At 40.3% G+C, this 23,228-nt stretch overlaps 1 long non-coding RNA gene across 1 annotated transcript in view; it reads right to left on the bottom strand.

Moving 5' to 3' along the window:
• Positions 1-23,228, bottom strand: part of LOC134292980 (uncharacterized) — a 49,758-nt gene that overhangs the window by 5,720 nt on the left and 20,810 nt on the right. The window lies entirely within an intron of this gene.

Below are 23,228 nucleotides of genomic sequence, written 5' to 3'. Positions count from 1 at the left end.
CTATTGAAAAAAGAGATCAGATTAGTCTGGCATGATTGTTTTTTATGAATCCGTGTTGACTATTAGCGATGACCGCATTTGTTTCTAAGTGTTTACAGAACACTTCCTTAACAATCTTTTCCAGAATCTTGCCTGGTATTGACGTGAGGCTGACCAGACGGTAATTGTTTTGGTCGTCCTTTTTTCCCTTCTTGAAGATAGGGACCACATTTGCCCTCCTCCAATCTGCTGGGACTTCTCCCGTTCTCCAAAAACTCTCAAAGATGATTGCCAGTGGTTCCAAAATAACTTCAGCTAGTTCCTTCAATACAGTTGGATATAGTTGATCTGATAGTGGGGACTTGAATTACTTTAGATTGGCCAGGTATTCCTGGACAACTTGTTTCCCTATTTGGGGTTGGATTTCCACTAATCCTTTGTCCACTCCATGTTGCTGAGGCTTTCTTTTTGTGAGGAGATTTAGGCAAAGAAGGCATTAAGTAGTTCTGCCTTTTCTTTATCCCCTGTCAGCATTACACCATCTTCTCCGTGCAGAGACCTTATCGCCTCCTTGTTCTTCCTTTTCCTACTGACATAAGCAAAGCAGCCCTTTTTATTATTTTTAATGTCTCTGTCAAGCCTGAACTTATTTTGCACTTTAGCCTTGCAAATCTTTTCCCTACAGGAATTGGTTATTCATTTGAATTCTTCTTTGGTGATTTCTCCCCTTTTCCACTTCTTATGCATGTCTCTTTTGAGTCTTTGCCCAGTTAGAAGTTCTTTGAACATCCATTATGGCTTCTTTGTACTTGTCTTATTTTTTTTTCTTTGTCGGCAATCTGTATGATTGTGTAAGTGTGATAGTGGTGAAGCATTGTCCCAGTCAGGGCTATCCCCCATGCATTTATCAAGGGCTTTCCACTGAGTAGTATCTAAGTAATTGTGATCCTCTGCAAGATGTTGTGTTTCCTGAGCAGATGTTAGTGATGTAAGAATTTGTAATGTGTTGTTTAACTCAAGCTGAGAAGAAGTATTCTGTAGAGGCTATCTGGTCATATGTCTCTTTCTATGGTTGACCTCCTTCCAAGACTGGGGGTTGTCTACATCTTAGAGTAACTTAAACTCAAACCCTCACTGGAAGCCTTCATGAGTAAACTGAAGCTATTGTACTTTGGATATATTATGACCTGACTAGCTAGAAAAAATGACAGTATTCAGTAAAACAGAAGTCAGTAAGAAAAAAAAAACATTACAAATAATTTGTTAAATCAAGGAAGCCACAGGCCTGAGTTTGCAAGAATTGGGCAAAACTGTTGGTAACGGAGTATCTTAGAGGTCTCTCATTCATAGTGTCATCATATCAGATAGCAATAATAATAATAATAATAATAATAATAATAATAATAATAATAATAATGTTATGAATCCCTGTTCTTTCTGAATTAGGTGAATGTAGGATGCAAAATCTGTATTTCATTTTTAAGCTAATTTATCGAAAGTGCCCAATGTATTCATGTTTGGGATTGAAAAGAGTTTAAGATTATTTTTTAAAAAGAATGCTTCAGAAAGCAAAGATGGCAGATTTTCTCATAGATAGCACCAGAAGAAATGAATGCATTAAACAGTAAATAAATTTAGCTGATAAGAAGACACATGTATAATAATAATAATAATAATAATAATAATAATAATAATAATAATAATAATAATAAGCAGGATTGAAGAAAAACAACTGGAAAAGCTGACACAATATGAGCACTTAAAGATCGAATTGCAAAGACTGGCACAAGCCAGTCAAGGTGGTCCCAGTGGTGATTGGCACACTGGGTGCAGTGCCTAAAGACCTTGGCCTGCACTTAAACACAATCGGCGCTGATAAAATTACCACCTGCCAGCTGCAGAAGGCCACCTTACGGCGATCTGCATGCATTATTCGCCGATACATCACATAGTCCTAGATACTTGGGAAGTGTCCGACATGTGATCCAATACAACAGCCAGCAGAGTGTCTGGTGTGGACTCATCTTGTTGTGTTTCAAATAATAATAATAATAATAATAATAATAATAATAATAATAATAATAATAATAATAATAATAATAATAATAATAATACCTTCCAAGATAGAGCTTGATAGAGCCCATCACATGACACAGGGGACAGTGACTACCCGTGTTCTCATAGAATAAGCTGGGGACAGCATAGGACAAAGCCGGAGACAAACAGAAAACGAAGAGAGATGGTAAGGGAGTGATGTGAGGTGCTGCCTGATGGTTGCCAATGCTGCCCCACAGATTCATCTCGCTGCCTCACAGATTCCCCTGCTTTCCCTTGGCATAAGAACATCCATGTGATGAAGTACTGTGTTTCAGTTGCATTAGTTTATTACAATCATCTGATAGTAATCAAGTGTATAATAATCATGTCAAGCAAACAAGTAATGTGCATGCACGTTTGTCTTAAAATATTTCCAGACTCCCAGAGATGAATTCAGACTTTTTGCTTATTCAAACATTTGTTGTTTATGGGACTAAGCAATACCTTTTTAAAAAAGAAGAAGATGCTCTTAGATTGATTCCAATGGATTAGAATGCCCTCGGTGGCATAGTGGATTAAAGCCTCGTGACTTGAAGGTTGGGTTGCTGACCTGAAGGCTGCCAGGTTCGAATCCCACCCGGGGAGAGTGCGGATGAGCTCCCTCTATCAGCTCCAGTTCCATGTGGGGACATGAGAGATTCCTCCCACAAGGATGGTAAAAACATCAAAACATCCGGGTGTCCCCTGGGCAACGTTCTTGCAGATGGCCAATTCTCTCACTCCAGAAGCGACTCAAGTTGCTCCTGACATGAAAAAAAAAGAATGCAAATTCCAAATCTATTTACAGATTAATGATGTATGGGTTGACTCATTTCGAATATTATAATAATAGAACAGCTCAAAACATATCTCTGATATTTTTACAGATACAGGGCTATGCCATCAATTTGGGGGTCTTGACAGGATTACAGGTAAATAACCTCCATATCAAGGGAGCTTCCAGCTGCTGTCCAGTTTTGTTCTTTGCAGTGGGATGTACTGTCACATTTATGGATTATATATATAGGCGGACAATGTATGGTATTGGGCCACATGTGCCCCTGCCCCATTCTTGTTGCCTATGTCTAAATTGTCACTATCAGTTGATATTTTCTTTTAGAAAATATAGTTTGCAGGACTGTGGAGATGCAAAGAACATTCCCAATTTCTCTTCACCAGAAATGATGTACCAGCATATTTCTTGACAGATTGAGAAAATAACTAATCACTGTAAGAAAAAAAAAACAAAAACCCATTTGCACCCAAATCCTGGCTTTTGTGCAAAAACTTGGGATTTATGCACACATAATATTTTTCTAGAAGAAATAGTGTATTTTCACATACCATTTCCTAAACAAGAATGATTTCAATTCCATTCAGCAGACACGTTTATCCTTGCATGCAAAAATGAAATGAAGATGTACAGTACATCCTGGGGGAGTGTATCCTTTTCCCCAGCAGAATCATACTCCCAGTGTACATTTGGAAACAGAAAACCAATCTTCTAGAAAACAAGGTATATGCTTCCTGCATGCCATTTCTCCCGAGTGGAATTGTTGAATTGCTTTGCAATTGTGGAAACTGGCAGTGGTAGGTTTATGGCATGTCTCCCAATGCTCCCTCAACATTGGCAAGTTGCCTTTCCCTGCTTTAAGTTACAGTTTGCAAAGCCTTCATTCATGTTTGAATAATTCATTATTAATTTAGTTTCTACCTCTGCCTTTCATTAAAGCACCCTGCAATGCCTGGCATTAAGGTTCCTATTGAAGTATAGTCTGATTGACTGATTGCTTGTTTTCAGGTTTATTTTCCCCCGATGAGCCTCTTGCAGAGGTCAGCTAAAAAGCCTTTGTTTCATCTTCTATCAAACAAGCAGACTGCTTTGGAATTTTTGTTTAATGCCAATGTGGTATAAAAAGGTCACATTGATTGCCATCGAGAACAGAAATAAAGCCAACTCTATAAAACAAAGGCATAGGAGGCATCTATCTATTGTAATTGTGCTCCTCACATTATATTAATTTCTTATATTGTCTTCTAATGAATTTCAAATGGGCTCAGCTCTACACATTGTTTCATTATCTTTAAATAATTTTTATACTGACTTTTTTCTAGTGTTTTTTTTTTAAAAAAAGCAAGCCACTATGAGTCCTGCTATTGGGGAAAACATGGATATTATGATAAAGGTTTCCCCTGACGTTAAGTCCAGTCATGTCTGACTCTGGAGGTTGGTGCTCATCTCCATTTCTAAGCCGAAGAGCCGGCGTTGTCCCTTCTCCCGTTCTCCAAGACCTGTCAAATATGATTGCCAGTGGTTCTGAAATAACTTCAGCTAGTTCCTTCAATACTCTTGGATGTAGTTGATCTGGCCCTGGGGACTTGAATTCGTTTAGAGCGGCCAGGTGTACCTGGACTACTTTTTCCGTATTTGGGGTTGGATTTCCCCTAATCCTTCGTCCATTCCATGTTGTTGAGGTTGAAGATGGCTTTTTTTGTGAGAATACCGAGGTAAAGAAGGCATTAAGTAGTTCTGCCTATTCCCTGTCCCTTGTCACTATCACCCCATCTTCTCCTTGCAGAGGACCTATCGCCTCCTTGTTCTTCCTTTTTCTACCAACGTAAGCAAAAAAGCCTTTTTTGTTGTTTTTAATGTCCCTAGCAAGCCTGAGATCATTTTGCAGTTTAGCCTTGCGAACCTTTTCTCTACAGGAGTTGGCTATATGTTTGAATTCTTCTTTGGTGATTTCTCCCCTTTTCCACTTCTTGTGCATGTCTCTTTTTAGTCTTAGCCCATTTAGAAGTTCTTTGGACATCCATTCTGGCTTCTTCGCACTTGTCTTATTTTTTTTCTTTGTTGGCACTGTTTGCATTTACGCCTTGAGTATTTCACTTTTAAAAAACTCCCATCCATCCTTAACTCCCTTGTCTTTTAGTATTGGCATCCATGGAATGTCGCTCAGTATTTTCTTCATTTTTTGGAAGTCAGCTCTCTTAAAGTCCAGAATGCGTGTTTGACTTGTCTTAGTTTCAGCCTTCTTTTGTATGGCAAACTGCAGGAGCACATGTTCACTTGCCCCTAAGGATCCGACCACTTTGACTGTATTTATCAGGTCTTCCACATTTGTTAAGATTAGATCAAGAGTAGCCGATCCCCTTGTTGCCTCTTCTACCTTCTGGACCATAAAATTGTCTGCAATGTATGATAAAATGGGCAAAGGATATAGGAAGAAGAATTATACTAGATGAATGGGAAATGATTTGGGAAAAAAAGTTAAATTATACATACGCCTATGACCTAAAAGAAAATTGGTTAAAGATGTTTTACCAATGGCCTATGACACCAAAGAAAATAACAAAATTTGCAAAAGACAAGAATATCAAATGCTGGAAGTGTGGGAAAAGCGATGGCACCTATCTACATACGTGGTGGTCCTGTGAAAAAATAAAACCCTATTGGAGAGAGATACATAACAAGTGTCAGAAGATTCTAAAAATACAAATTTGTTTAGTCCCAGAATACTTCCTATTGGGGATGTCTAACATGCAATGGGGAAAGAACGAAGATGAAATATTTCCATATTTAACAACCGCAGCCAGAATAGTGCTTGCCAGACTATGGAAACAAAAAGTAATACCAAATAAAGAGGATTGGATACAGAAAATATGGGATATAATGAATATGCACCAATTAACCTTTCTACTATCAAGAACACAGAACAAACCAAAGACGATGACAGACTGGAGGCCGGGAAAGGATTGGATGAAGAACGAAAAAAATTAAAGTATTGATATAATGCCCATTAACAGACTGAGACAAGTCAACTATTGAAGACAAAAGCAGTAAAGACGGAAAACAATAGATGAAAACATCATTCAATTAAAAAGTTGGGAGAAGATATGGAATCAGGGCCTTAGATATACTTATGCGTATGACATGCGAGAGAATTGGCTGTGATGACTCATGGGCCATGTAGTCCCGTTCCTAGTGCTGTTGTGAATGATGAAGAGGAAAACTTGGGTTTTCCACCATTTCAGCCAGAAAAGGAACTATCCCAGCCAGAAATTGAGCCTTTGCACCTGCAGGAGGCTTGTCTTCCAGAAATCTGCCAAACAAGCCCTGAGTCGAGTTCTCCCCCTTTTTCGCGCCGTAATTATTATCTCCAGCAAAAAGGAGTGCAACAAGCTAATCGCAGGAGTTTGAGAATTGCAGCAAAGCATTCAGATGATTAAGCCTGCTGCCATGAGAAAATTTAGGGAGTCATACATCTGGACACAGAGATTGACTTTCGTTTCTGATTCCCCAGAGAAGTGTTCTCTGGTGGGAAAACGAGGCCTATTTAGGTTCCTTGCTCCCGAAGGAATCTTGCGGAGTCAATTCGTCAGCTACCGGAGCAGCGTGTGTGGACAGCTACTCCTGTTTTCAAGCCTTTGTTCCTGTTCCAAGCCTTCGTTCTCAGCCTTGTTTTCTCCCCGGATCTTGCCTTGTTTTCCGGACCTCGCCAAGTAATTACCACGGATCTTGTTCTTGCTCCTCGTTTCCTTGTTGCCTTGAATCAAGCTTTGTGTGCCAAGAATCAAGTTATTTCCTAGCCTTGCTCAAGTTCATGGACTAAAGGACCTTGTCATCTCCCCTCACTTGCTTGGCAAGTGAGTGTTTCGGTTATTGGATTATAACTTTGGACCTTAATATTTCATATTGGACATTGCTTTTTTGGACTAATTTTGACCTTTCCTGAAAGGTCTACTTCTGGACTATTTCCTATACTTGTTTTTATTAACTTTATATATTTCCTTAATAAAGATATTAGATAGATTCTGGCCTCTGTGTATGGTTATTGGTGCTCTGCAGCCTGGGTCGTGACATTGGCTAAAAATGCAATATAGGTGGTATATATCCCCCTATAAAATATCGAAATGTTATAAAAACACTTCAGATAAACGTTGGAAGTGCGAACACCAAATGGGCACGTTTTTTCACCTATGGTGGTCCTGTCCAAAAGCCCAACAATACTGGAAAGACATAAATGAAGCTATACAATCAATATTAAAAATAAAAATCAGAAGAGAACCTGAGTACTTTTTACTTGGAATGCTAGACATAGAATATGATAAAGACAAAGAGATTCTGTTCAACTATTTGGTTATTGCTGCGAGAATAACATATGCCAAGCTGTGGAGACGAAAGAGATCCCAAATAAGGAGGAATGGCTGAATAAAGTCATGGATGTGATGAATATGGATAGGCTCACTTTCTGGCTATCTCCAAACCAAGGTCTGCCAAAGAAAAAAACTAATTGGGACCTGGTAAAGGATTATTTAAAACAAATGAAGCTTGATCCTATCTGCTGAACTAATACAATCTTATTAACTGATGAGGACGAAGGGGATATGGATTCGACCGATCTTAAGAATTTTCCTTTTTCTAAGAACCAGTTAAAGGGTGATGGAAGTCTACAGTTTTTTTCTGGGTTGTTTTTTTATTGTTTGTTTGTTTGGTTTTTTCCTCTCTCTTTTTTACATTTTTTCTTCTCTTCTTTTTCCTACTTTTCTAATAACAACAAGTGTTCTCCCACTTTCGATGTGAAAATATTATCTTTTACTAATATATAGTCCTTTTTCTTCTATTTCTTATATATAAAATCTCTAATAAAGATATGGAAAAAAACATCATTATAGAGAAGAAGGGAAGAAAGAAAAGACTCCCCCCCTTTTCCCCCTCCCTTCCCCCTTTTTCCCTTTTTTCTTTTTTTTTCTTTTTTCTTTTTTCTTTCTCCTTTTCTTTTCATTTCTGCTTTGTGCAAATCTTTCCCTCCCCCCCCCCCAATCCACTAAGGTGGTTTTTCTTTTTAGCTATTTTATGTATGTAATACTCAATAAATTAAAAAAAATTATTAGATCAAGAGTAGCCGATCCCCTTGTTGCCTCTTCTACCTTCTGGACCATAAAATTGTCTGCAAGGCAAGTGAGGAATTTGTTGGACTTTGTGCTTTTGGCCGAGTTTGTTTTCCAGCAGATATCAGGATAGTTGAAATCTCCCATGACTACTACATCTCTTCTTTGTGCCTGTTTGGTGAACTGTTGACAAAAGGCTTCATCAAGTCCTTCATCCTGACTCGGGGGTCTGTGCTTTACACCCACGATGAGATCTTTTTGGGTCCAGATTCCCTTGATTCTTATCCAGATGCTTTCAAGCTGGTTTCCCAGATTACAGTCTTGCATTTCTTCTGCAATGTAACTGCTATTGACAGATAAAGCTACTCCCCCCCTCTCCCTTTTGTTCTATTTCTGTGAAAGAGGTTATAGCCCTCAATGGCTACATTCCAGTGATGGGAGTCATCCCACCAGGTTTCAGTGATGCCTATGACATCCTACGTGTGGTGTTGTGCTAAAAGTTGGAGTTCGTCTTGCTTATTTCCCATGCTCTGTGCATTAGTGTAAAGACATGTAAGCCCCTGTGACCTTCCCCTGAGCTGTTTATTTGGGATTATTGTGCTCTCGGTACTTGGTCCTTGCTGTGTTTGTGCAGCCCTTTCTTTCATGCAAAGTAGAAATCACCTGAGGAGGATGTGAAGTGTCCTGTGACCGGAACAAGATATTTAAGTTGTTTTAGAAAGCCTTCCAACACAGCTGGGTGTACTCATTAAACTTGCCTGATATTTACCTCATCACAGATTCTTACAGTATTAATTAAAGGCTCCCAGGTATTCAAGCTGAAGCACCCCTAATTCTCTACAAAGCTTGTGCCTGTTGAAATACATAGACTTAAGCAACTAATCATCATGAGGAGAAACTCATTGCCTGTTAGCTGCAGGCATTGCATGGTCACTACCCCTAGTGGCAGGCTGCCCCGGTGTCATTGGCTCTCACGCTATCAAGCTCAGCCAGGGTTAATTACTTATGGTAATGAACAGTTGTGTTCCCTCCAGGCTTTCTCCTCTGGGTTCTTCCATGCTTATTCCTTTTGTATAGAAATCTTATTGGCTGTAAAACAGTGGTAATTTATTTCTCAGCTTGTGGCCAATGAAAGTTCATATGAATTTTTCAGCCAAAATACATTTGACAGCATCTGGGCCCAATGAACTGTGACTCTTGTTTCTAAATTCCCTGTTGCAGATGTTCTTCAGCCACAGTGAAATACCACCTTTAAAAATACAACCAGAAGTCTTGACTTCTTTCTTTAATAGATGTCTGAGAATTCTTGCATAACAACAGCTATGTTTTTTGGTCCTCTTGGAACAGAACTTTGGGATACATTGCATAATTTCTGGTAAGGACTTGATTGGAGTATGGATAAGGGTGATGGAAGGATCCAGGAGCAATAGGAATAATTGTGTCACAAATATTACAAGAGAAATTCCTTTTAAAATATTGCATAAAAACACACTAGTGATGTTAAAAGTTTTCCCCCTCAGAATGTTAGCTTTCTAGCACATAGAGGGTCTTTTGTTTTTAGGGAGGAATATGTAAACTGGCCATGTCCCTATTCTTTAACTATTAGGGATTATTCTCCTTTGTATTATGATCGGTGTGATGATGCATTTGTACTGTTGTTCATGGTGCAGTAGATAACCCAATATCTTAGAACAAAATGGTTTAGGCCAGAATGCTCCCTCTATTTTGTTGTATATTTTGAACTCAGTAGGAAATAAGTACCATTGAACTCAGTGGGATTTATTATTAATTGAATATCAATTGGATTTCTCTGTGAAGTGAACTTGGAAGTCATGTCTAATTATTTTTTTCTCCTTAGAAGTTCAAGGGTAGTCTTTTATCTAAACAAACTGGAATACTTAAAGCTTGTAAGACAAGTGGTGACACTCAAAATATTAGTATGGCTCAATACTATAACTTCTAGCTCACTTAAAATTGTTAAGGAGAATTCTGATGGATCAGTTCAAAGCCTTACCCAGATCAGCATTCCTTTTCAAATAATGGCCAGACAGATGCATTTAATATTCCCACAACAGAATATAGATGAGGAAAAGAATTGTGTAATAGTTTGAGTATTTGGATAGTTGGATTATGACTCTGCCGACTAGGGTTTGAATCCCTACACAGCCATGGAAACCAAGTCACACCCTTTTAGTCTCAGAAGAAGGCAAAAACAATCAGCAATAACAATAAGAACATAGAAAGGCTGAAATCCTCTGAAGGCACCAGAATGCCTCTGATCTAACTACCTCATCAGATGGGTTCCTTTCCCCATGCATGCCTCTTGTTCTCCCCTTTCCCTATGGAGCCCATTACATGACCATGACATGTGTATTTCTGGCCGGGCTCCATCTGAATAGGGCTGAGCAAGTGGTGTATGCTGCCATCATGGCAACATGGGAGACTTCCCGTGTTGTCTTCAGGAAAATGGTGGTAAGCTGGGTGGTGTCGATCCCCCCCCCAATGCAGTGGAGTCCCAGGTAAGTCTCATGATGTGAGGGTGTTCTCTACACACACACTGCCACCAGAATCCCATGGATTCGCCATGATGTGTGGCGAATCCATGGACCTTTGTGATGAGGTCCTTAGAAGTTAAGAAAGGTGGTTAGTACTTGGCTGGAAGACTGGCAATGAACACTGGCAGATGTAGGCTATATTTCAGAGGAAGAAACTAGCAAAGCCACATCTGATATTCCTGTGAATTCCATGTGAAATTCGTGGGATCACCAGAAAACGATAGGTATCTTGAAGGCACATACACCCATGGACGGGTAATTTTCTGATTATGTTCACACACATATCACTTCAGTACTTATTCAACTGCTGAGTATGCATGTCCTGTCTGGCACAAATCTGCCCATGTGAAGCACTGAACGAAACATGCAGAATAATCACAAGATGCCTTAAACCTGCACCTGTTGATAAACTCTACAAGTTAGCTGGCATTGCCCCCCCCCCCCGATGTGCGACAGGAAATTTCTGCTAACTGTCAGAGAAATAAGGTCAAACATTGAGAAAGCCATTCACTGCATGACTATGAGCCTCCTCCCACTAGACTTAAATCAAGGAAAAACTTTATGAGAACCACCACTCCTCTTAATGTTCTTCCAGCAACAGCAAGAGTATTCCTCTGGGCAGATAACCAGGCAATTCCAATTGGATGCCCCCCCCATGAGGGTCTGCCTCCAGGGGCAAACCAAGAATGGGCAACCTGGAAGTCCCTAAATAGACTCAGAAGCAGAGTGGGCAGATCAAAAGACAACTTGGCAAGATGGCACTACCTGGAGGAATCCTCCACCTTGTGTGACTGTGGAGCAGAACAAACAACTCCTCATATGTATGCTTGCCCACAATGTCCTGCCTCATGTACCGAGGAGGAGTTGTTTAAAGCTAGGGACAATGCGGTTGCTGTTGCCCGCTTTTGGTCTTAAACTATTTAGCTGCTTGTGATTCCTTTATTTCATCACTTTTAAACTTATTTATTATGCAATGCTTTTGACACAAAATAAATAAGTACTTTGAAGTATTTGTGTAGTCTTATTCTCCATGATTTTGTTCAATCATGAATCTATGAGCTTGTATAATCACTGTTTAATCCCTTTAAATTTGGAAAGTGTTGTTACATCTTTTGTTAGTGCACATGTCTCACTAAAAGGTTTATGCCCAGGCAAAATGCATGCTGTTGATGACTATTAACAAAAACTATTCTGGCAGTTTTCATTAATCTTTTGTAGAGCTTATAATTCTAATTATCCCATTCAGGACAAAACCATATAAAATATTTTGCAGTACACCAAGGATAGGTAGTCCATATATATGTGTGTGTGTGTGTGTGTGTGTGTGTACACATGCACACACACACACACACACACACACACACACACACACACACACACTTTGGATAGAATGGGTAAGGGTGAACAATGGTGTTTGTTTTGCTGTCTGGTGTCAGAAGATTTCACCTCACTTTCTGTCCCTGTGATTGGATTTTGAAAAATAATGGGACATAATAAAAGGCAGGGTGAAAAGAAAATTGCATCAACATCATAAGAATTATCATCATCATCATGCTATTTGTTGAAAATAAATAAAATCAATAACTGGGAACAAAATATATGGAAATATTCAATACTGAGACTAATCCTGATTTCTTCTGCAGCTCCATTCCACATGGTAGAAACCACAACAAAAAAGGCCCATCACCACACCAATCACAGTACTCAGATGAAGTACTATAGTATAGTGCTCAAATGAAGTACTATAAACAGAGCCCCCTCATTATGGATGTAAACAATGGGATGAGGCTTTGTAAGTCAAAGATCTCTGTTTATTTGATTAATTTAAATCTTGCTTTTCTCCCAATATGGGATCCAAAGCAGTTTTCAGCTAAAGTCAGAAAATGAGGAAATCTGAGCAAAAGGAGATATTATATCATCAATCTTGCTAAGAAAACACTTAGTGCTTTGACTCACTATGACATGGCTCCACTACACCAGTATATTGTAGCCCCAATAATGAAAATTAAATGTGATTCCCAGTAAAACGAAGCCTGACACATTTCACTTAAAAATATTAAAATAATTGTAAACTATACTTTGCAGAGGCAGCACTACTTGTGAGACCTAATATTACTTTCTGATCCTATGGATGACTGCTAGGTTTAAGACTGTCATGGGCTGATAGTTTCATTTGAAACCTATTTCTGAAAGCTGGGAATGATTTTTTTGAATTTAAATCCAGTGTTGACATTTCAATCAATCTCTCCCATGGAATGATAGACATACAGAGAAATATTTTACTCTTTTTCATAAAACTAGGATCACCCAATAGTGAACGATTGTTGTACACTCGGAACAAACAAGAGAAAATACAATTTTTAAATGATTCCCTGTTCCTCAGAAAGCATTAGCATAGGTGGCTTTTTGACATCTATGACAGTTCAAGGAAGATTAAGCTTAATCAAGCCAAATAGCTACATTCCATGCAGAACATTCATGCAGAGCTTGGAGGCAACTATGCACAAATAATGTAATTAATTCATTTTTCCAATAAAGAAGGCATAATCAGGTCCCATTGTGATTGGAACTAAATAACAGAGAACTTTACTAATGTTTTGTAGTCTGAAATGGAGGTAGGCTAATTTCCAACTCTGCCCTTAGTGCACTCAGTGTGGCAATTCTACAGGAGATTTCCGGTCTCTTCCAAAGGAGGAGGAGATGCCACCAACCCACAGCTAAACATAAAATATAAACAAATTTATTATGCTAGGAAAGTGCTATGAATGTGTTCTAATGCAGAACCTAGTCTACTAGTTCTTAACCTATGGTACACAGACCACCGGGTGCCATGATGTCCTTAAAGGAGGTCTGCAAAGACTTGGAAAAATATTACAAGATTTTACAGAAAAGAAAGGAAGAAAGATAGTCATATATAGACAAAATACATGAGTATTTTTCTGGTGATAGGCATAATTTGTACAAAGTTTCAATATCTCAAACCATTGAAAATTTATGAAATTAGTGTTTGTACTCAGCTACTTCTGTATACAGTGACTGAGGCTGAGAATGGCTTGCTGGCTGAATTTGAAACCTATAAGTACTGATGATTGCTGGTCCAAAGAGCTTTTCCAACTTTAACTGATCAGGTTTAGATTAGTTGTGACTTCAAACCTCTGCAGGGGTGGGGGACCAATTAAGATGGTCTGCCCCAATAAACTTATGGATGCGGGTGGAATCCTGATGGCACTTGGGGATGTGGATGGATTCCTGATTTTTCTGTCATGGTGGCAGACGATCCTGTCAATGTCCTTGTGGATCTGTGGAATAGGGAGATGACCAGGGCAGTTGACACAATTGCCCCTGAATGTCCCCTCTAGCTTAGCTGACCCAAATCGGCTCCCTGGTTCACCAGGGACCTAATAGTGATGAAATGAGATGGAGACTAGAGTGCTGCTGGTGGAAGACTCAGGACGAATATGACCAAGTATGACCTAGAGCTTCTCTTAGGGCATATTCCACGGCAATTGTGGCAGCCAAAAAGTCTTATTTGACTGCCTCCATTTCATCTGTAACAAATAGACCAGCAGAGCTGTTCCAGGTGAAAAGAGGGCTCCTTCACCCTGATTCTCAGGGTGGGACCTCAACCACTCAGCAGCTCGGTGTAGCAGTTTCGCACACCACTTTGCAGATAAAGTCACTCAGATCCATGCCAACTTGGACACCGGAATTCATGCAGTACCTACAGATGTAACTGAGACACCTGCTTATCCCATTTTAATGGATTCATTTCAATCTGTTCAGCCTGCGAATGTAGACACGATTCTTGGAGCTGTGAGGGCAACCACATGTGCTCTGATCCCTTTCCCTTCTTGGTTTATTAAACAAGCTGGAGGGGAACTGCCCTCTATCCTGATTGGTGCCTTTCAATGCTGAAGCAGTCTGGGAAATGTAGTTTAGGGCAGGCATTTGGCTTTTTGCTTCCTAAACCATCTTTGTGCATGTGCATAATTAAATTATGATACATGGGGAAACTTCAGGGCCTTCCACATTCCTCATTTTTAAAGCTATTGAGGTGAAACTTGCTGCAATGTTAGCCCACAAAATTTCATAAAGTTCCACTTGTCCACAGATTTTTTGGAGAATTTTCAATGTTTTAATGAACAGCATTAAAAAACCAGGAGCTAGTTCCTTGAATTTTGTCTCCAATGACAAAAAAATAACAGGGGATCATTCCCCTCCCCACACACCAACTTTCAGAAATACTCATACATCTACTGATTTTAGGGATTTTTTAAAGTTTTGATAAAAACTGGCTGTTTAGGGGAGGGACAAATCTCTCTCTCTCTCTCCTCTCCTGATTGGTTTTTTCTCATTCTGATGTACAATGGGAAATGTAGTTTAGGGCAGATCCTTTGGAATTCTTTGGAATAGAGTGCCTCCCCTTCCCAAACTACATTTCCCAAGTTCTGTGCTGTTCCCAAAATGCAACGCTCCCAAGTTCTGTGCTGTTCCCAAAATGCAACGCTCCCTGTCTTCACACTGAGAAGCAAGCCATCAATCCTTCATGTGGAGAAGTCATTAATTTACAGGGAGATGAATGACAAAAGAGGCAGGTACAATAGCTTACAAATGTTTCTATACTTCCTTTCAGTAGCTCAGCTTACTTTCTTGCCTTGCACTGAATCAAAAAGCACTTTGGGACTCTTTTGAACTTTACAAAACAGTAACCAAAAAGGATGGGGGTCAGTTTTGATTCTTAAGTTTTTCTGTGTGGGTCATGCAGATGCTTCAGAAGGGATTCTGATTTACAAAACTTCCAATCTCTTTACGATTTCCGATTCAACAAATTTTTTTGCACCCACACACCCACACACATCAAAAAGCAAACCTTCATTACGCAATTTCATATAAGGCATGAAAGGCACCATCCAAATCATTTACAATAGGACTTGAGCATCCATGGATTTTGATATCCATGGATGGTCATTTAGAAAAGAATGCTGTGATCATTAAAATCAGCATGTGTATCCCAGAAAAAGTCATGACGGACTAATTTTCTCTCTCTTTTTTTGATAAACTTAGAGGCTTACTAAGTAAAGGGAATGCTGTTGATGCAACATACAGTATTTTGATTTCAGTAAGAACTTTCACCATGATTTTCTTGCAAATAAGATAGTAAAATGTGGGATAGGCATTGCTATTCTTAGGTGGATTTGTAACTGATTGACCAGGCAAATCCAATGGCTACCAGCCAATGGGTCCTCTTCATCCTGCAGAGAAGTGAAGTGGATACAGTTCTGAACTGGGACCAGTACTATTCAACATCTTTATCAATGACTTGGATGATAAATGTCCTGTTCATCAGATTAGCAGATGATATCAAATTAGGAGGGCTTGCTAATATCTAAGAGGACAGAATCAAAATTCAAAATGACCTTACACAGATTGGAAAGCGGGACCAAAAAGATATACTAAAGATGGCAGAAGCTTTTTTTCTGCCTCTCTGTCACGCCCAGGGCAACAGAGCACTAAGAACCAACACACGGAGGCCAAAAACTATCTAATATCTTTATTAAGGAAATATGTAAGAATAATAAAAACAAGTAGGAAATATAGTCCAATAAAAAACCTTTCAGGAAAGGTCAGAAATAGTCCAAAATTATATTGTCCAATATTTTATATTAGAGTCCAAAGTTGTGAATCCAAACCGAAACACACTCTATTTGCAAGCAATAGAGTGGGGAAGCGTCCAAATTCTCTCCAAAGTTCAAAGTAAGTCCACAGCAAGAACTGGAAATAAGGCTTGATACTAGGGACAAGGTCCAAGGCTGGAAACAAGGCAAAATAGTTCTTGAATACTTGGCTAGACAAGGTAAGGCAAAGGAACTGGAGTTGCGGACTTTGCGAAGTCCACACTTGGCTGGAACACGAAATCACTCTCGAAGTTGATCTGTTGTCTCCGCACGGAATCCTTCGCATCGGGCATTTTTAACTCAGTTTCATTTCTCTGCAAAGCAGGTGTCCTGAGCTTCCTTTCCCAAGGGAAAGGAGAGCGAAACACATCTCCTTCCAGATGCGTTCCTGCCTAGAGTTTCCCAGGGGAACATGGCTAATTAATGTCTTGTTTAGCTGCTAATCTCAAGCTTCTCCAAAACTGCTCTTTCTCACCCCGGCCCGCCGCATAGGACTGTTTCCTGGGAAAAGGAGGGGAGGCAGGGGAAAAGGCCTGTTCAAGGTCTTCCTTAATGGGCTCTCGGGTAGAATCATCAACAACAGGCATCTGGAAAGATTCCGGCTCCTGCTGAGCCGGCAAAAATCCCCTGTTTTCATCCTCCTCAGCTACAATGGCGCTGGGATCAGAACTCCAAGGCCCATGAGACATCACACTCTCCAGAGACTGCGACATGGAGCATTGGATTCAAAAATACAGGAAAAGGGATTCCACTTAAACAACACAATTTAACAATGGAATGTACTGTCTTGGAGTGTGGTGGAATACCTTTCATTGGAGGTTTTTAAACAGAGGCTGGGTGGCCGTCTGTTTAGAGTGCTTTGATTGTGAATACCTGAATGTTAGTGGGTTGGATTGGAAGACCCTTGTCATCTATTCCCATTATATGATTTTGTGATTTTGTGATTTGGATATAATCGGAGGTTGTGAGTAATTCTTCAAATACAATCCTTGAAATTTAGTCACTCTCTCTCCTTAAAGATTAACTGATTCACTACAGTATTGTTTATAATGATCTTCTTGCCATTACTTGATTAAACTGGGTATATTTAACTAAGGCATGATAAATTAAAAGCACAGTGAAAATCTGGGTGGGTGAGAACATATGAGTAATCTTAATTAGAAATATAATATGGCTATTATTCTGTGTTGGAAATGAACTTTTATATTACGAATTGCAGAGATAAAGACTTGATGTGTGGCATATTACCATTTTAGCTCAAGATAAAAAAGTTAACAGCCAAAAATCTCCTTTAAAATCACTCTGGAATAATTGATTTGAAGATACAACATCCAATACTCCATTTAAGTTCTGCATATCCTAATAGAGTTAGCTATATATTTCTATTACAGTGTCATCACTAGGACCTGAATGCATTCATGAATTTAATGCACATAAATGCAAATTTATGTATAAATCCCTAAACTCATCAGATCAGCCTGATCTTGAAGGATAAACAGAGTCAACACTGATTAGTACTTGGATGGAAGATCAACCACAATTAAATGATACATAGGCTATATTTCAGAGAAAGAACCTAGAGTATTCCTCTGAGGCCCCTTCTGCATAGTTGTATAAAATTCACATTTCTGCTTTGAATTGGATTTTATGGAAGTGTAGACTAGGATAATCCAGTTCAAATTAGATAATGTGGATTTTCTGCTTTGATAAACTGGATTATCTGGCAGTGTTGAAGGGGCCTGAGTGTTTCATGTCTAAGAAAATCCTATGAAATTCATGACAGGCTTGTCACCATGACAGGCAACTTGAAGTCACATATTCACACATGCAAACATATTCACCATTAAGGTTCCCAATAAATTTCAAACTGAGGTACATTTGAAACTGTGAGAACTATATAAATAAATGAAAACATCATAAATGTCTTACACCTTTGAAAAACTAGATAGAACCCCCTCCCTCAGGATAAGTTACAAGTTCACATAATTTGGTTAAATGTAAGATATTGTACTGGGAATCCTTTACATTTGTATAAAGTTGTATATTGTATATTTTGTTTCTCATTCCTTTTGTAGAGAAGCATCCTCCACAGTGGCAGCCATGGATTTAATGATGAGGTTATTCAGTGCATGGAGAGAGGGTACTCTAATGTATATCTGAGTTACTTGTGGGCATTCTTGGCAAAAGTCTAGTGATTATTGATCTCTTTGGTTATTCAGTTTACAAATGTGGATCAGTTCGAAGGCAAGCCCTCATCTGTGGACACAGTTTATTCTTTTGGGTGGAGAGGCATGCTTGTGGAAGTCACCTTGGGACACAATTGGGTTTGAGTGACCTGATAATAATTGAATGGGGTAGACAGAGGGTCGAATGGGGGGAGGGGTTGCTATAATAATAATAATAATAATAATAATAATAATAATACTTTATTTATACCCTGCCACCATCTCCCCGTGGGGACTCGGGGCGGCTCACAACGTTACAAAAGTAACAGCACAAATACATTAAACAATATACACAGTTTAAAACACAAGAAGATGATAAAACAGTAGTTAAAACAAAGGTTTATATAACAGTAATAATATCAAACAACCACCAATGCAAATCCGTCAACTTCAAAGGTGTGTGTGTGTGTGTGGGGGGGGGGGGACTATAGCAGCAATATAAGATAAAATCATTAGATTAAAATACCCCGATGAAAGGAGCCTAATAACATTCAGGATAGAATTATAATGAGGCTGGTCATCCGACGGCTGTTTCTCCAAGGGCCAGGCCAAACATCCAGGTTTTCAATTGTTTCTTAAAGGATGGTAGGGAGGGCGCCAACCTAATCTCCCTGGGGAGGGAGTTCCAGAGCCTAGGGGCCACAGCCGAGAAGGCCCTCTCTCTCGTCCCCACCAGACGTATCTGTGAGGAAGGCGGAAGTGAGAGGAGAGCCTCCCCAGAAGATCTCAGAGAGCGCGTAGGTTCATAGGGGATGATGCGGTCACGAAGATAGGCAGGCCCTGAACTGTTTAGAGCTTTATAGGTAATAACCTGCACCTTGAATTGGGCCCGGAATATTATCGGCAGCCAGTGAAGCTGCTTGAACAGGGGGGTTGACCGCTCCCTGTAAGCAGCTCCAGTTAGTAACCTGGCTGCCGACCGTTGTACCAACTGTAATTTCCGGACCGTCTTCAAGGGCAGCCCTACATAGAGTGCGTTACAGTATTCCATCCTTGAGGTAACTAGAGCGTGGACCACCGTGGTCAAGCCAGACTTCTCGAGGTACGGTCGCAGTTGGTGCACAAGTTTTAATTGTGCAAAGGCCCTCCCGGCCACCGCTGACACCTGGGCATCAAGTGACAGCGATGAATTCAGGAGGACCCCCAAACTGCGGACCTGCGCCTTCAGGGGGAGTGTGACCCCGTCAAGCACAGGTAGCCACCCTATGCCCCGATCAGTCGAATGGCTGACCTGGAGGACCTCTGTCTTATCAGGATTAAGCTTCAGCTTGTTAGCCCTCATCCAACCCATCACAGCGGCCAGGCACTGGTCTAGGATCCGAGGGGCTTCCTTGGAAGTAGGTGGAAAGGAGTAGTGGAGTTGAGTGTCATCTGCGTAGAGATGGCGCCGAACTCCAAAACCCCGGATGACCTCGCCCAGCGGTTTCATGTAGATATTAAAAAGCATGGGGGACAGAATGGAACCTTGCGGGACCCCACAGGTCAAAGGCCAGGGGTCCGAGCAGGTGTCCCCCAGCTTTACCATCTGGGATCGGCCCTCCAGGAAGGACTGGAGCCACTACAGAGCAGTACCCCCAAGGCCCATCCCAGAGAGCCGTCCCAGAAGGATACCATGGCCGATGGTATCGAAAGCCGCTGAGTTGTCCAGGAGAACCAACAGGGACACACAGTTGAGGAGAGGTGCTACCACCGTTGAGGAGAGGTGGGAGTTTCCTCCAGACATGTTAATTGTCTATCTTGGGAGCAATGATTTGGGACATTGTGTCAAGAATACTTTTTAAACAAAGGTTCTTTTTATTGAAAGTTACAGTGTGAGAGGGTATATCAGAACTTTTACACAAAGAATGACATTTGACCTACAGACATACAGATTCTATGTAACTACATTGGATTCACAAACAACCTACAGTTCATTGGCTGACAAACAAACAAAGGGGAATAACATTTTCACTCAGCATTCACATTTCCCATTCAAACATTCCTCTTAATGCATACATCACAATTTCTCCATTCTTCCACCGTGAAAAGCACCTGTTAGGCCAGATTGCTTCCTTAAAAATCTGCCAACGCACAAAACATCTAAACATTCCAGAACGCCAAAATGCATCCTCTTTCTCTAAGAGCAATGCCAAGGATCAGAATCCTGCTTTCCCATGGCAGATCTGACACTCCTTGCAAACATATTATGACTCCAAAATCACATTCCTTTCTCTTCCCTTGGGCCCATGTATCCAGAATTCTGCTTTCCATTGCAGATCTGACACTCCCTATACACCATCTCCATAGAGCATAACGGGTGAAAAGCTCCGCTGTCTATCACAATTTTTGGATTGTAATAAGGGCTCTTATATAGCAATATTTCGCTGGTGTTGTCCTAAAGTTGAAAATGAATGCTAGATGTTTTCCATCCTGAAGCATGTTGATTCTATCTCAGTTTTCTGGCAGATGTTGACCCTTCGTAACTGGTGTTGGCAAACACAAGCAGCTTTGTGTTGACTTCCTTCTTAACATAAGGAAACCTTATAAACATTTTCTTAACTTGAAAGAGCCTTTGTCTCTGATTCATGTAAACACGTTGTTTTCCCCCAAAAGTTCATCAAGTCAGCAATGTCAACAGTTAATAATCTGTCACAGATCTTATCAATGTCAGCAGTTCAGCAACTTCTAATTACAGTTAGTTGCCAGGCCTCAATCTTTTAAAATGGTGTCTCCAAAATTATAAGCTTTCATTCATTCATCTTTCATATAATTCCATTCAAACCATAGATCATTTTTAATCATGACAATTCAGACCTTCAAAGTGGTTTTAGGAAAATGTTCTTCTGGTAATAAATGAAACAAGCTCCCATATAAAATAATGCTCCTTTCTTGTTAAGAAAGTATGTTGGTTTTACATTGGTTCCTTAACTGTGTGCATAATAACACAGTGATATATGTTAAACCTCCTTTGCATATTGGCCAGCACAAGGTAGTACTTCTAAGGCTGTAATTTTGCAAGCCCTGAGGAATCTGAGTTACATTAGGCTTCATTGGCCTGACGTAAAGATTGCATGGTCAGCACTGTTACCATGTTTGAGGTGGCTGGGGAATTTTAATCTCAAAAAGCTCGATTTGGCCCAACAAAATATTAACTGAGAGCTGAAAATTGCCATGGGGCAAACTGAGGGCTGGGTGATTCCCATAGACAGATGATGTTCAAATGGACAGAGTTGTATAGGGCCAATGGAGTACATGTCTCGGAGGAGGGGAACATTTTAGTTTTGATTATTTAAAAGAGGAGATAAAGTGCATGTCAGCCAGTCTAGGGGGAAGAAGGACTAGGTGAATGCAAGCTAAAGGTGGAAGAGTCCTGGTAGGCACCTTGCCCCCCCCCCAACACCCTTTTAGGAATCAAAGGGTTGGCTTCCAAAACAGTTCCTATAAGTTTTAGGGGTCAAAGACCTGACAAAGGGGGCTAGCCTTGGGCCTGGAATAAGAATTCTTATCCTTGAAAAAATCTGAGGTTTGGGAGACAGCACCCTCAGGATGGCCTTCTAGTTATGAAAGAGTGACACCTGGCCAAGGGACAGTTCTCACTAGGTGGCTTTTAACACAGGAGTTATGTCTTTATAGGGTAATACCCATTAATGGTGTTTTCATTCAAATGTTGTCACAAAAGTTCAAAACAAATAAATAGGTCAGGAAATGGCCTTTTAGATCAATTTTTCTGTGTCTCATCTCTTTATTTTGCAGTGGGAGTTTAAATATTTAAGTGTGTGTGTATCTCTAGCTTTATCACATCTCTCTTAACCCAAGGCAGCGTTCTTGCACTGACCTTGTTTGACATCTTTACCAATGATCAGTCACAACCACCACTCACAAAGAGCTTTATATATGCTGATGACCTTGGCCTAACAACACAAGCAAAAGATTTTAAAATCAAAGATAACCACTTGAAGCCTAACCCTGTCAAGACACAAGTGTGTGCTTTCCACCTATGTAACCGTGAAGCCAACAGGAAACTGAAAGTTACTTGGAAAGGGCAAGAGCTCGAACACTGTTTCCATCCTAAATATCTTGGTGTCACCTTAGATCAAATACTAACAAATAGGAAACACTGCATGAACACAAAGCACAAAGTAGCTGCACGCAATAACATCCTGTGGAAACTTACTGGCAGTGCATGGGGTGCAGACCCACAATTAATAAGAACATCAGCCCTGGCCTTGTCTTTCTCAACTCCTGAATACACCTGTACTGTCTGGCACAAGTCTGTCCATGTGAAGCAGGTGGATATAGCACCGAACAAAACATGTAGAATTATCACAGGATGCCTTAAACATACACCTGTTGATAAACTCTATAAGCTAGCTGGCATTGCTCCCTCCCCAATGTGTGACGGGAAGTTGCTGCTAACTGTGAGAGTAATAAGTTAGAACATTGTGAAGGCCACCCACTGCATGACTATCAGCCTCCTCCCATCAAACTCAAATCAAGGAAGGGCTTCATGAGAACGACCGCTCCTCTTGATGCTCCTCCAGCAACAGCAAGGGTGTCCCTCTGGGCAGCTAAACCAGGCAATCCCAACTGGATGGCCCCCCATGAGGGTCTGCCTCCAGGGGCAAACCAAGAATGGGCAACTTGGAAGTCCCTAAATAGACTGAGAAGCGGAGTGGGCAGATCAAAAGACAACCGGGCAAGATGGCAATACCTGGAGGAATCCTCCACCTTGTGTGACTGGAGCAGAACAAAAAACTCCTCATATGTATATTTGCCCACAATGCCCTGCCTCATTCACAGGAGGAGTTGTTTTAAGCTATGGACAATGCGATTGCGGTTGCCCACTT

This window comes from Anolis carolinensis, chromosome 1 (assembly GCF_035594765.1).
Source record: "Anolis carolinensis isolate JA03-04 chromosome 1, rAnoCar3.1.pri, whole genome shotgun sequence".
NCBI classification, from domain to species: domain Eukaryota; kingdom Metazoa; phylum Chordata; class Lepidosauria; order Squamata; family Dactyloidae; genus Anolis; species Anolis carolinensis.
The sequence above is the reverse complement of the archived record's forward strand: the minus strand, read 5'-3'. Positions and strand labels throughout refer to the sequence as shown.